This window comes from Onychostoma macrolepis, chromosome 16 (genome assembly GCF_012432095.1).
Source record: "Onychostoma macrolepis isolate SWU-2019 chromosome 16, ASM1243209v1, whole genome shotgun sequence".
In the NCBI taxonomy this organism is placed as follows: Eukaryota; Metazoa; Chordata; class Actinopteri; order Cypriniformes; family Cyprinidae; genus Onychostoma; species Onychostoma macrolepis.
Window position 1 is genome coordinate 36065659 of NC_081170.1, and position 12342 is coordinate 36078000.

Sequence of the window (12342 nt, forward strand, 5' to 3'; positions counted from 1 at the left end):
GTGGCCGATAGTCTCTCCAAGTGTACACAGCCTCCCTGAGTTCATGGAGTTTCCTATCTAGTTTACCACTTTCGACCCCTTGCTGCATCCATGGCACTACTTTACTTTCCCCGAGCACCTCAGCCCGAGCAAAAGCAGACTTGAACTGTTTTACAAGAGCGTCTATGTCCGGCGCTGCAAACTTGGACCACAGCAATTCCATGATCTTACTCTCAGCTTCAAGGAACCTTTGCTCACTGGCATCTCTCCTCGCCAGGGCGTCCCGCAACTCACTGTCGTCACCCGTAGGGTCTATCTGGCTCTGTGCGTCTACATATTCATTACTGACATCGAGGAGTTTGTCATAATCATCCTTTAATCTCGCTAACTCTTCTGACAACTCAACTTCACGTAAACGGCCAGCACTTACATCAAGGCGGTTTATTCGTGTTGTAAAGTTTCGTTGCGCATTTGAGCGTTTCCACTTTAAACTCTCCAGATCTGGTTTATCATCTGTCATTTTTCCTTCCTTTACTTTTACTTTCACTTTTTCCAGTGAACAGAATCACTAAAATCACCTTTTAGCAAAAAGGACTCGTTCAAAAGAATCGTTCAAATGAATCGACTCTTCCGCGAACAACACAGATGTCTTCGTCAGCTGTTTTGGCGGATAGTTGGCGGAAGTCACTTTATTAGCCCCGCAGCTATTATTATTATCCGCCCAGTCTTACTCACAGTTGGAAGTTATTCAGCCCTTTAACGGCTCATCCGTTGTAATGGTGTTGTTGACGGCCACTTCTATCCTCAGAATCCGGGTCTCCGATCCTGGCGCCGGTCATCAACGATAGCTCTCCTCCGCTTGGGGTCCGTGTTCTCTCTAGCACGGCTCCGACGGCGGTTTACAACTGTCCAGTTCTCTACTAAGCTATCTGCTATAGCTCAATAAACTCCCCACTGGAAGGGATTCAGGACAAGCACGGCGGATACAACTCGAGTCGCTTTATAAGCTTTTATTGTGCACACATACACAATAATCATCCACAAACTAGATAACCTAATGCTACTGCTGCGCTAGCCTATTAGCTAGCTGGTAGGTTAGTTCGTTAGGTTAGTTGGGTTAGGCTGCAAACCTGCAATGAAAACATAAACACAAAATATCACCAGAATTAACTAATGAAGTTGCACAATCGTATGATATCAATCTTTTCAATCTGAATTACTACCAATGCCAGTTTATAGTCACTCACCGGCAAGGCGTACCAGTCCCAACCATCAATTGAACGAAAATGAAACTTAAAGGCGACGCGCCAGTACACCGCGTCCAATTAAGCATATACAGACATACAGTGTGGAGACCAGGAACAATAATAAAACAAACCTGTAACCTAGTAAGATTACAACATACATGAAATATAACACACATATGCCTGCTTTTGGAACAAGGCGGCAAATGTACACAATTATACCCAGCACATAATAAAACATCCATCACTTGTTATATATATAACAACAGTTACACCTAGTGGAAAGTTCTACAGTAGAATTCAGAAACCCTTGTTATTAGCAACAACTTTGGCCATTAAGTGAGCTGTGGCTAGCAACTTATTGCTCATGCTCTTGCACACACTCCATAGTAATGAGAGCGAGTGACGGCCAGTGTGATTCACCGACATCATATCGACAGATGAGGTTTATTAAAATAACACTGGCTGCAGGCACGTTGGGCTCAACCTGTGCAGAGCACATGCCCTTTTTGCATGCACCCCAAAATGGCGGAAGCCAGGGCTGCTGCTGGGTCCGTGTACTTGACGGCCAACGGATTTTCCTCTTGAAATTAGAAAACCAAAATCGGGAATCGAGCAGTCACTCGTTTTTTGATTTAATATTGAAAGTAGAAAAATTACAAAACAGCTTATTTTTCTTTTTTTCCAAGAAACAATAAACAAGAATTAGACAGCGCTTTCTTCTGTGTAGACATACAGTCTGTGTTGTAGACCAGCGTTTCTCAAAGTGCCAGAGGGTCTGCGTAAATTTAAAAAAAAATGCTATAGCCTACCGTATTTTCCAGACTGTAAAGTCACGTTTTTGATACATGCTGTGATTTATATGATGCTTTTAACGTCAAATAATCTAAATGTGACTTCTAGTAGGTGCATCAAGTAGGCTCTTGTTGTGTATTGGTTGTTTCATGTTTGTGGCGTGCGCCAGAAAGATGCTCAATTAGACCGAGATGCGCTAAATCAGCACATTTTGCTTCATTTTTCAAAAGGCATGACATTGTTGTCATTTTGAACGTACTTTTTTACCATACGACCATGAATGACAGTGTTATTTCCCCTGCTGAGGTAAAAATCCAAGTGAACATCAATTAATAGGCCTACTCAATATTAATTAAATAAACTCAGCAAAAACAAAGTTATGACTGCATAGTTGCTGTACACTTCAATACTGGTCTGCGCTTGACTGTAGTTTTGTTTGTCTGCTGTTTAGTTTACTGAGTTTATTTAACCCATTGCAATTTATTAGAACTGTGTGAACTATAGAGGTAACTCACCTTGTTATTCTATTACTTTCCTTTTTCAAACACACACACACACACACACACACACACACAAAATATTGCTCTCACTTGGTAGAGAATAGCAGAGATGGTGACTTTAACTTTTTTAAACGGACGCAAATCTATTGTAAAATAATCCTAATCCCGTGCCGTATTCCAAGCGTTCCTAATGTATTCTGTGGGGTTTGGTTTCATGTTTCATGTTTCATAAGGTTTCAAAGTTGTGTCCCCACTTTTTGTCAACACCGTCAGACATTTATTAAAATGTAATAAAATCAGGGAATATCAGGGGCAGCTGTCGCTCTAAAGGACCCCTCACCACAGTCCTCCTCTGCAGAGTACATCACTGTCAGACAGGATCTGGTCAGTTTTACAGTTTTAGAATATTTAAAATCCTAATGTTAATATTTCTTGGTAATATAACACCATCTTCCAATTTCTGAGGAAATTATTTGAAATATTTAGATCATTTTATTCTCCTGAAGCAGGGTCCATTAGCATCTAGCATCAACAGAAAAAAAAAAAAAAAAAATGGCTTCTACATGAACTCAATTTGTTTTGTGAAAGAAATGCCAAATTTGTCACCACCATAAGATTTTGTGTTCCAATGATATATCAAAATACTTAAATGTGACTCTTGAGTAAAATCTTTATAAACAATAACATACTCACTGTTTGTTGTGTTTGTTTTAATACAGTAATTGATTGATTCAATGTATTTGATAGTTAAAAAGACCACAAATTCAGGTTTTCGTCACCACCATCAGATCTGTCAACTCCATCAGATGAATATCAATATTTCATTATGATATTTTATATTTGTTGTGGAATTGTTGGTCACATGTGAAAGTGTAATCTATCTACTAACATGAGAATGTGTTTTGAAATGTTAAATACATCTTGAATGCTGTTAAATATAAAGTTGAAATTATATTACACAGTCCAAGGTAAAAAGCACATTTTGTTAAAAAAAGAGAAAAGTTGGGAGGTTGTATCAAAGCGTAGCTCAGTAGCTTAGTACATACAAGATACATGAATATAGTTTAATTTGTCTGAGTACAAAGTTGTTGTTTTTTTCAATTTTGCACCCTCTTTTGTCCCGCAATGACTGTGCTATTATGTAGAATTCACTGTTGTTAACACTGTTTACATTAGATGAATGCAATGTAAATAAACAAATCTGCATAGAGTAATTAAACATAAGTTTTCTGTTTTATTTATACTGTTGATAAATTGAGGAACATTTGTGTTGGATAAAAAGCAGTTAACACATCAGCAACTACCTCAACATGTAAATTCAGATAAATCACTGAATCTTGTCTGGATGTTACAGGAACAGATGAGACACACGAGTGTTTATCTGCTGAAGAGTGACTGATGGAGGAATGCTGCCATCAAAGGCAGTATACTACTGACATCAATAAAACATCTTTTAAATCTTAAGTTGTAGTTTAATTATTGTAATTTCAAACAGAGTTATTACAGCACTTTTCCGATTCTTGATTTCTGTACATTTGCTGCAGAGCTTTTGTGGTGGAGCAGGTGACAGCGGCATTTGTGGAAAAAAAGGGAAAACCTCAAATAAAAATATAAAGTAAGATAATTTTGTTACTTCTAATACATAAATCAAATTACATTGTGTTGTTAAAATGATTACTTTTGTATTGTGTTTGTGCATCTTTGCAGGATCTGAAATGTCTGCAGACTGGTGTGAGCAGTGAAGATGGAGAAGTCCACAGCAGCATCCTGGAAATGGTCCAGTGCCATAAATGAGACGCTCCATCACTGCACCTGACCTTACTGCCTCATCTGGACCGGATGCTGCTGTGGTCTCTTCATCCTCAGTGAGCTCAGAGCCAGCGAGAACATCTAGAGAAAGACCCCCCCCACCACCACCACACACACACACACACACACACAAAGGATTGAACATCATGGAGGCGAGTAAATAATGACTGAATTTATATGTTTGGGTGAACTAACCCTTTAAAACCCCAAATAGAAATTGCATGAAATATATGTATGCATTTATATTATAGTAGTACCTTGAAGAAATAAACTTTAAGAAATAAGCAGCTTTATTGAGCGTCTGTGCCTAAGACACAAAAAGGGATTTACAAAAATCATATTTACATTTATGCATTTGGCAGACACTTTTATCCGAGGTGACTCACAGTGCTCTTATTACAGGGACCCCAATCCCCCCACAGCTACCTGGAGTAAAGACACACCAGTGGTGACGACTGCGGAGATTGAACCAGCAACCTTCTGCTTATCAGTTCACTACACCACAGAAGTAATGAAGCTATATCAAAAAATAGCATCTAATTGTATGAAATGAAATCTAGGAAGAAATGGAATGCTGACAACATGAGATGTAAAATGTTTTACAGGGAGTTGTGCTCATGGAGAGCAGCACACAGATGTTTGGAGCAGACACAGCGGCAGCCAGATTGTCCCGCACATGTTCTCCTGCTCAAGATTGTGTGGTTCAGGGGTGTCATCATGGTCTTCCTCATCCTCTCGGTGCATTCATATAACAATAAGACAATGAAATAGCCTTGATGTCTCTTTCTCATCCATGATCAGATTCAGTCTGACTGCAGCAGTGAGAGACGTGAGGGACGTGATGGACGGCAGAAACAGGTGAAGGTGGACACAGTGCTTCATCAGAATAAACCTGCAGAACTGGCTCAGCTGTGTTGAAATGCTGTAGATGTGGGTTCACCGTCTGTAAATACATGATTGTTAGAACGATTAGTTTGAATAAAGCTTTGTTTCATATGTTGTTGACTTGTATTTATTTATTTTCATGGTTACTCTTATTCATTCTTTTACTCATTTATTCATGTTTCCTTTTGTTGTCAGTAAATAAAATATAATTGTTTCATTAACTTATGCATTGATTCGTTACTTGACTGAAAATTGAGATATATTCACTTTGGCTGCATTTGTCTAGTGTGTAGTCATGCATGGCTATGGCATGAAAAAAAATTAATAAAATGTTGCTTGTTTTACTAAAATTATATACAAAATTAATTAATTATTGGTCAGCATTTATCATTATTATTGTAAGTGTTGGGGTGGGCTAGCAATGCATTCTGGGGTAATCTTATTTTTTAAGTAGTAATACTTACATTTTCCCAGTATAAAATCAACAGTCTTCTCCAAAGACAAGATCTTTGAGCAGCTGATCGATGTCTCCTTTGTGCAGATATTGCAAACGCTGCAGAAAACTGTACTAGGTAGGGCTGTCGTGTTACTGATGCTATGAGGTGTAGTGCACCTGTCCCTCTTATCGTCTTTTTTATTATTACTGCAGAACCTTTAATTACATACAAGCTCAGGGGAAGATGGCTGTATCTTTAACAATGAACAATCATAATAGAAAACATAAATATAATGTGTTTGCGTACATCATAATATGAGAATATATACACAGAAAAAGCACAATTACAAATGTAAATATATTTGAATAATCATAATATTCATATAATCATAATACATTAAAAAAAATAAAAAAAATGCATTTGTTGTTGTTGCTATTTATAAGCCTGAGGGATGATACAAAGAGAGTTAAATTCAACAAGAAAAAGAGGAAAACAAAGAAGATTTAAGCCGGTGTTGCTTGTGGATGAAAAATTTTGAACATAGAATAAAGAAATTAACAACATGTACAAAAGACAATAATTTGGGGTTTTCATAATAAAATATGTATCCTTTAAGGATAATAATGTGGGTCATATTAGTAGAGTTAAAAATATAAAAACTTAAATCAACCTACAATGTATAGGTTATATTACAATAACAATAAAAGGACAGCTGTTTCTTCAACAAAAACATTTCATCAACATCAAAATATTTACAGATAGATGAATTAAACCTGACGCTCATATCTTTTAAGTTGTTGCGCTTGTTATAACGTCATAGATCACATGATAATTATCAACATGGCGGATGAAGTGCGAATTACATTCATACTTAACGAGATTTGGCTGTAGAGTACGTGCTCTTTTAGCGCTTGTTAAGTAAGTACTTATTGAAATTAAGTACCTACTCATTGAGTATGCGATTTCTAACGCAGCCACTGTTATGATAGTTTCCCTTGGATTTTCCCAGCAAATCTGCCCTGAGGCCTTCGAATTATAGTTAGCCCAGCAGGCACCGGATGTCAATATAACGTCAGGTTGACGTTGGACTCCAACGTCGGAGAGACGTTGTATTTTGGTTGAAAATGAAAATCGGGTTGACGTCAGAACCCAACGTCAGATTGACGTCAGAACCCAATGTTAAATTGACGTCAATCTCCAACGTTGGATAGACGTTGCATTTTGGTTGAAAATGAAAATCAGGTTGACGTCAGAACCCAACGTCAGAACCCAACGTAAGATTGACGTCAATCTCCAGCATTGGATAGACGTTGCATTTTGGTTGAAAATGAAAATCAGGTTGATGTCAGAACCCAACGTCAGATTGACGTCAATCTCCAACATTGGACAGATGTTGCATTTTGGTTGAAAATGAAAATCAGGTTGACGTCAGAACCCAACTTCATATTGATGTCCCCAAGATGGATATTAAACCCAAGATGGCGGCGCGAGTACATCGCGAGGCTCTGGGTCTCTCCAGATTTTGCAATTTTGCGGTATTTTTCTTACTCATCTCGGGCCTGTTCGCGCAGAACAGTTGTGCCTTTACATCGTACACCCGTTGTGAGCTTTTGGATATCGGTTTGCAATTTCCGACACTTTTATGGACAATCTTGACTCCTTCCTGAGATCGCTAGGACACCCGAGGCTATGCACCCTACCGGCCGGGCAGAAGTGCTCGTGGCGGCGTCGAGATCGTAAACAAAGGCGGGGAAGCGCGGAGGACTAAGAGCTAAGCTAAGGCTAACACCACACCGGCTCTCTTTACCCAGCATTTTCCTTGCCAATGTACGGTCACTAGTGAACAAAATGGAGGAGATTCGACTCAGCATCACACACAGCAAGAAACTTTTGAACTGTAACGTCCTAATCTTCACGGAAACCTGGTTAAACAGCGGAATACCGGACACCGCTATTGAGCTAGCGGACGCCACACACTCGGGCGGATAGAACATTAGATGGCTCCGGTAAGACCAGAGGTGGTGGATTGTGCATTTACATTAACAAAGCTTGGTGCACAAACTCTGCTATTGTTGGGAGTCATTGTTCAGCTAACCTTGAGTTTCTCATGGTTAAATGTAGACCGTTTATCTACCGCGGAGTTCACTTCCACCATTATAACTGCAGCCTATATTCCCCGGATGCTGATGCCAAGCTTGCTATGAAAGAACTTCACGCAGCCATCAGTAAACAACAGACTGATCACCCGGAAGCGGCTTTTATTGTTGCAGGTGACTTTAATCACTCAAACTTAAAGTCAGTGCTACCCAAGTTTCACCAGCATGTTTCCTGTCACACCAGAGGAAACAAAACCTTAGACCATGTTTACACAAACATGGCTGGAGCTTCGTTGCGACACCCCTCCCCACCTGGGACAGTCAGATCACCTTTCTTTGTTCCTCACCCCAAATATGCACCCCTCATCAACCGTGTGAAGCCATCAGTGAAGACCATCAAGGTGTGGCCTGCGGGGCAGATTCCACACTCCAGGAAAGGTTTCTACACACAGACTGGAGTATGTTTGCTTCTTAAGCCACCAGTGGCGCTCACACAGACATTGACTCTTACACCTCCTCTGTATTGGATCATATCAATATCACCATTGACAGTGTTACAACCCAGAAACAGATCACCACATATCCAAATCAGAAGCCTTGGATGAACAAGGAAGTGCGACTCCTGTTGAAGTCACGCAACACTGCCTTCAGATCAGGAGATGCACAAGCCTACAGCACATCCAGAGCAAGCCTGAAGAGGGGCATCAAAAAGGCCAAGCACTGCTACAAGCTAAAGATAGAGGGACACTTTTCCAACTCTGACCCTCGACGCATGTGGCAGGGCATTCAGGCCATCAGTGACTACAAACCCACCCACTCCACCCCCGCAGCCACTGATGTCAACTTCCTGAACGAGCTAAATTACTTTTATGCTCGCTTTGAAAGAGACAACAGAGAAACTGCCACCAAGCTCAATCCTCAGCTGACCACCCACCAATCATACTCTCCTCCACAGATGTCTGCAAGGCACTGAGCCGGATCAGCGCGCACAAGGCTGCTGGACCAGACAACATCCTGGTCGTGTTCTCAGGGCATGTGCGGAGCAGCTCGCTGGGGTTTTACAGACATTTTCAACCTGTCTCTTGCCCAAGCAGCCGTACCAACATGCTTTAAATGCACTTCCATTGTGCCAGTGCCAAAAACTCTAGTCCGAGGTGCCCCAACGACTACCGCCCTGTAGCACTCACACCCATCGTCATGAAGTGCTTTGAGCGGCTGGTCCTGGAACACCTAAAGACTCTCTACCATCCACATTGGACTCACACCAGTTTGCCTACCGTAGCAATAGGAGCACAGAGGATGCAGTTTCCATGGCACTGCACTCTGTGCTCACTCACCTGGACAATAAGAACACTTATGCATGTATGCTGTTTGTTGACTTCAGCTCAGCATTCAACACTGTCATCCCAACCAAGTTAATAGCCAAACTTGGAGACCTGGGCATCAGTACCTCAATGTGTAACTGGATTTTGGACTTCCTGACCAACAGACCCCAGAATGTTCGATCAGGATTCACCTGCTCCACATCCATCACACTTAACACTGGTGTACCACAGGGCTGTGTGCTAAGCCCGTTCTCTACTCCCTCTTCACCTCCGACTGCAAGCCTGTGTATGGATCTAATTCCATCGTCAAGTTTGCAGACGACACCACGGTGATTGGCCTCATCAGTAACAACGATGAGACTGCCTATAGGGAGGAGATCCAGCACCTGGCCACATGGTGCACTGAAAATAACCTGCTCCTCAACACCACCAAAACGAAGGAGCTCATCATGGACTTCAGGAAGGAGTCAAGAGGCACACGACACCATCCACATCAATGGAATGGCTGTTGAGCGTGTCTCCAGTTTCAAGTTCCTGGGGATCCACATCTCGGCGGACATGTTGTGGAAAACCAACACCTCCAGCCTGGTCAAGAAGGCTCACCAGCGCCTCTTCTTTCTGAGGACACTGAGGAAGAATCAGCTCTCCTCTGCTATCCTGGTGAACTTCTATCGCTGCGCAATAGAAAGCATCCTGACCAACTGTGTCACAGTATGGTATGGGAGCTGCTCTGTTGCGGAGCGCAAGGCACTGCAGCGGTGGTGAAAACTGCCCAGCGCATCACAGGGACTCCACTACCTGCCATCGAACACATCCAGAGGAAACGCTGTCTGCGTCGAGCTCGCAGCATCCTTAAGGACTCCTCTCACCCAGCCCACAGACTGTTTTCTCTCCTGCCCTACGGCAGGCGTTTCAGGTGCCTCCGGACCAGGACCAGCAGATTAAAGAACAGTTTCTTCCCCAGAGCTGTCTCTTTACTGAACTCTAACCCCCGTTGATCCACTTCCTCATATATTATTAACTCTTCTCTCCTACCTCACATCTGCCTTATTTGCACTACTGAATGTAAATTTGTATTACAGTAACAACTGTTTACTTTTGTATCTTGCACTACCATACCTAAATTGGACTATGCTCATTTGCACTGCCGACTGTTGTTCACATTATCAATGTTTACATTAACATTTTGCACCGTATTTCTAATTGTAATATGCAAACACTTCCACTGCACTTTTACACCTTGTTTATAGTAATAGTCATCTGTATATATATTATATTGATAGTACATATCACCTATAAATTCAGTTTATAATAATAGCCATCTGTATATTTATTCACTATACATATTCACCTGTAAATTATGTTTATATTAATAACCAACTTTCTATATATATTTATACATATATTCAGTACATATCCTTGTCCTGCACTTATTCAACCATTGTATATACTGCACTTGCTGCTATTGCACTTCTGGTTAGACCTAAACTGCATTTTGTTGCCCTGTACCAGTACTTGTGTAATGACAATAAAGTTGAATCTAATCTAATCTAATCTAATGTCAATCTCCAACATTGGACAGATGTTGCATTTTGGTTGAAAATGAAAATCAGGTTGACGTCAGAACCCAACGTCATATTGATGTCAATCTCCAACGTTGGACAGATGTTGCATTTTGGTTGAAAATGAAAATCGGGTTGACGTCAGAACCCAACGTTAAATTGACGTCAATCTCCAACGTTGGATAGACGTTGCATTTTGGTTGAAAATGAAAATCAGGTTGACGTCAGAACCCAACGTCAGAACCCAACGTAAGATTGACGTCAATCTCAAGCATTGGATAGACGTTGCATTTTGGTTGAAAATGAAAATCAGGTTGACGTCAGAACCCAACGTTAGATTGACGTCAATCTCCAACATTGGACAGATGTTGCATTTTGGCTGAAAATGAAAATCAGGTTGACGTCAGAACCCAACGTCATATTGATGTCAATCTCCAACATTGGACAGATGTTGCATTTTGGTTGAAAATGAAAATCGGGTTGACGTCAGAACCCAACGTCAGATTGATGTCAGAACCCAACGTTAAATTGACGTCAATCTCCAATGTTGGATAGACGTTGCATTTTGGTTGAAAATGAAAATCAGGTTGACGTCAGAACCCAACGTCAGAACCCAACGTAAGATTGACGTCAATCTCCAGCATTGGATAGACGTTGCATTTTGGTTGAAAATGAAAATCAGGTTGACGTCAGAACCCAACGTCAGATTGGCGTCAGAACCCAACGCCATATTGATGTCAATCTCCAACATTGGACAGATGTTGCATTTTGGTTGAAAATGAAAATCAGGTTGACGTCAGAACCCAACGTCAGATTGACGTCAGAACCCAACGTCATATTGATGTCAATCTCCAACATTGGACAGACATTGCATTTTGGTTGAAAATGAAAATCAGGTTGACGTCAAAACCAAACGTCAGATTGACGTCAGAACCCAACGTCATATTGATGTCAATCTCCAACGTTGGACAGATGTTGCATTTTGGTTGAAAATGAAAATCAGGTTGACGTCAGAACCCAACGTCATATTGATGTCAATCTCCAACGTTGGACAGACGTTTCATTTTGGTTGAAAATGAAAATCAGGTTGACGTCAGAACCCAACGTCATATTGATGTCAATCTCCAACGTTGAACAGATGTTGCATTTTGGTTGAAAATGAAAATCAGGTTGACGTCAGAACCCAACGTCATATTGATGTCAATCTCCAACATTGGACAGACGTTGCATTTTGGTTGAAAATGAAAATCAGGTTGACGTCAGAACCCAACGTCAGATTGATGTCAATCTCCAACGTTGGACAGACATTGCATTTTGGTTGAAAATGAAAATCAGGTTGACGTCAGAACCCAACGTCAGATTGACGTCAGAACCCAACGTCATATTGATGTCAATCTCCAATGTTGGACAGACGTTGCATTTTGCTTGAAAATGAAAATCAGGTTGACGTCAGAACCCAACGTCAGATTGACGTCAATCTCCAACGTTGGACAGATGTTGCATTTTGGTTGAAAATGAAAATCAGGTTGACGTCAGAACCCAACGTCAGATTGACGTCAGAACCCAACGTCATATTGATGTCAATCTCCAATGTTGGACAGATGTTGCATTTTGGTTGAAAATGAAAATCAGGTTGACGTCAGAACCCAACGTCAGATTGACGTCAGAACCCAACGTCATATTGATGTCAATCTCCAACGTTGGACAGAC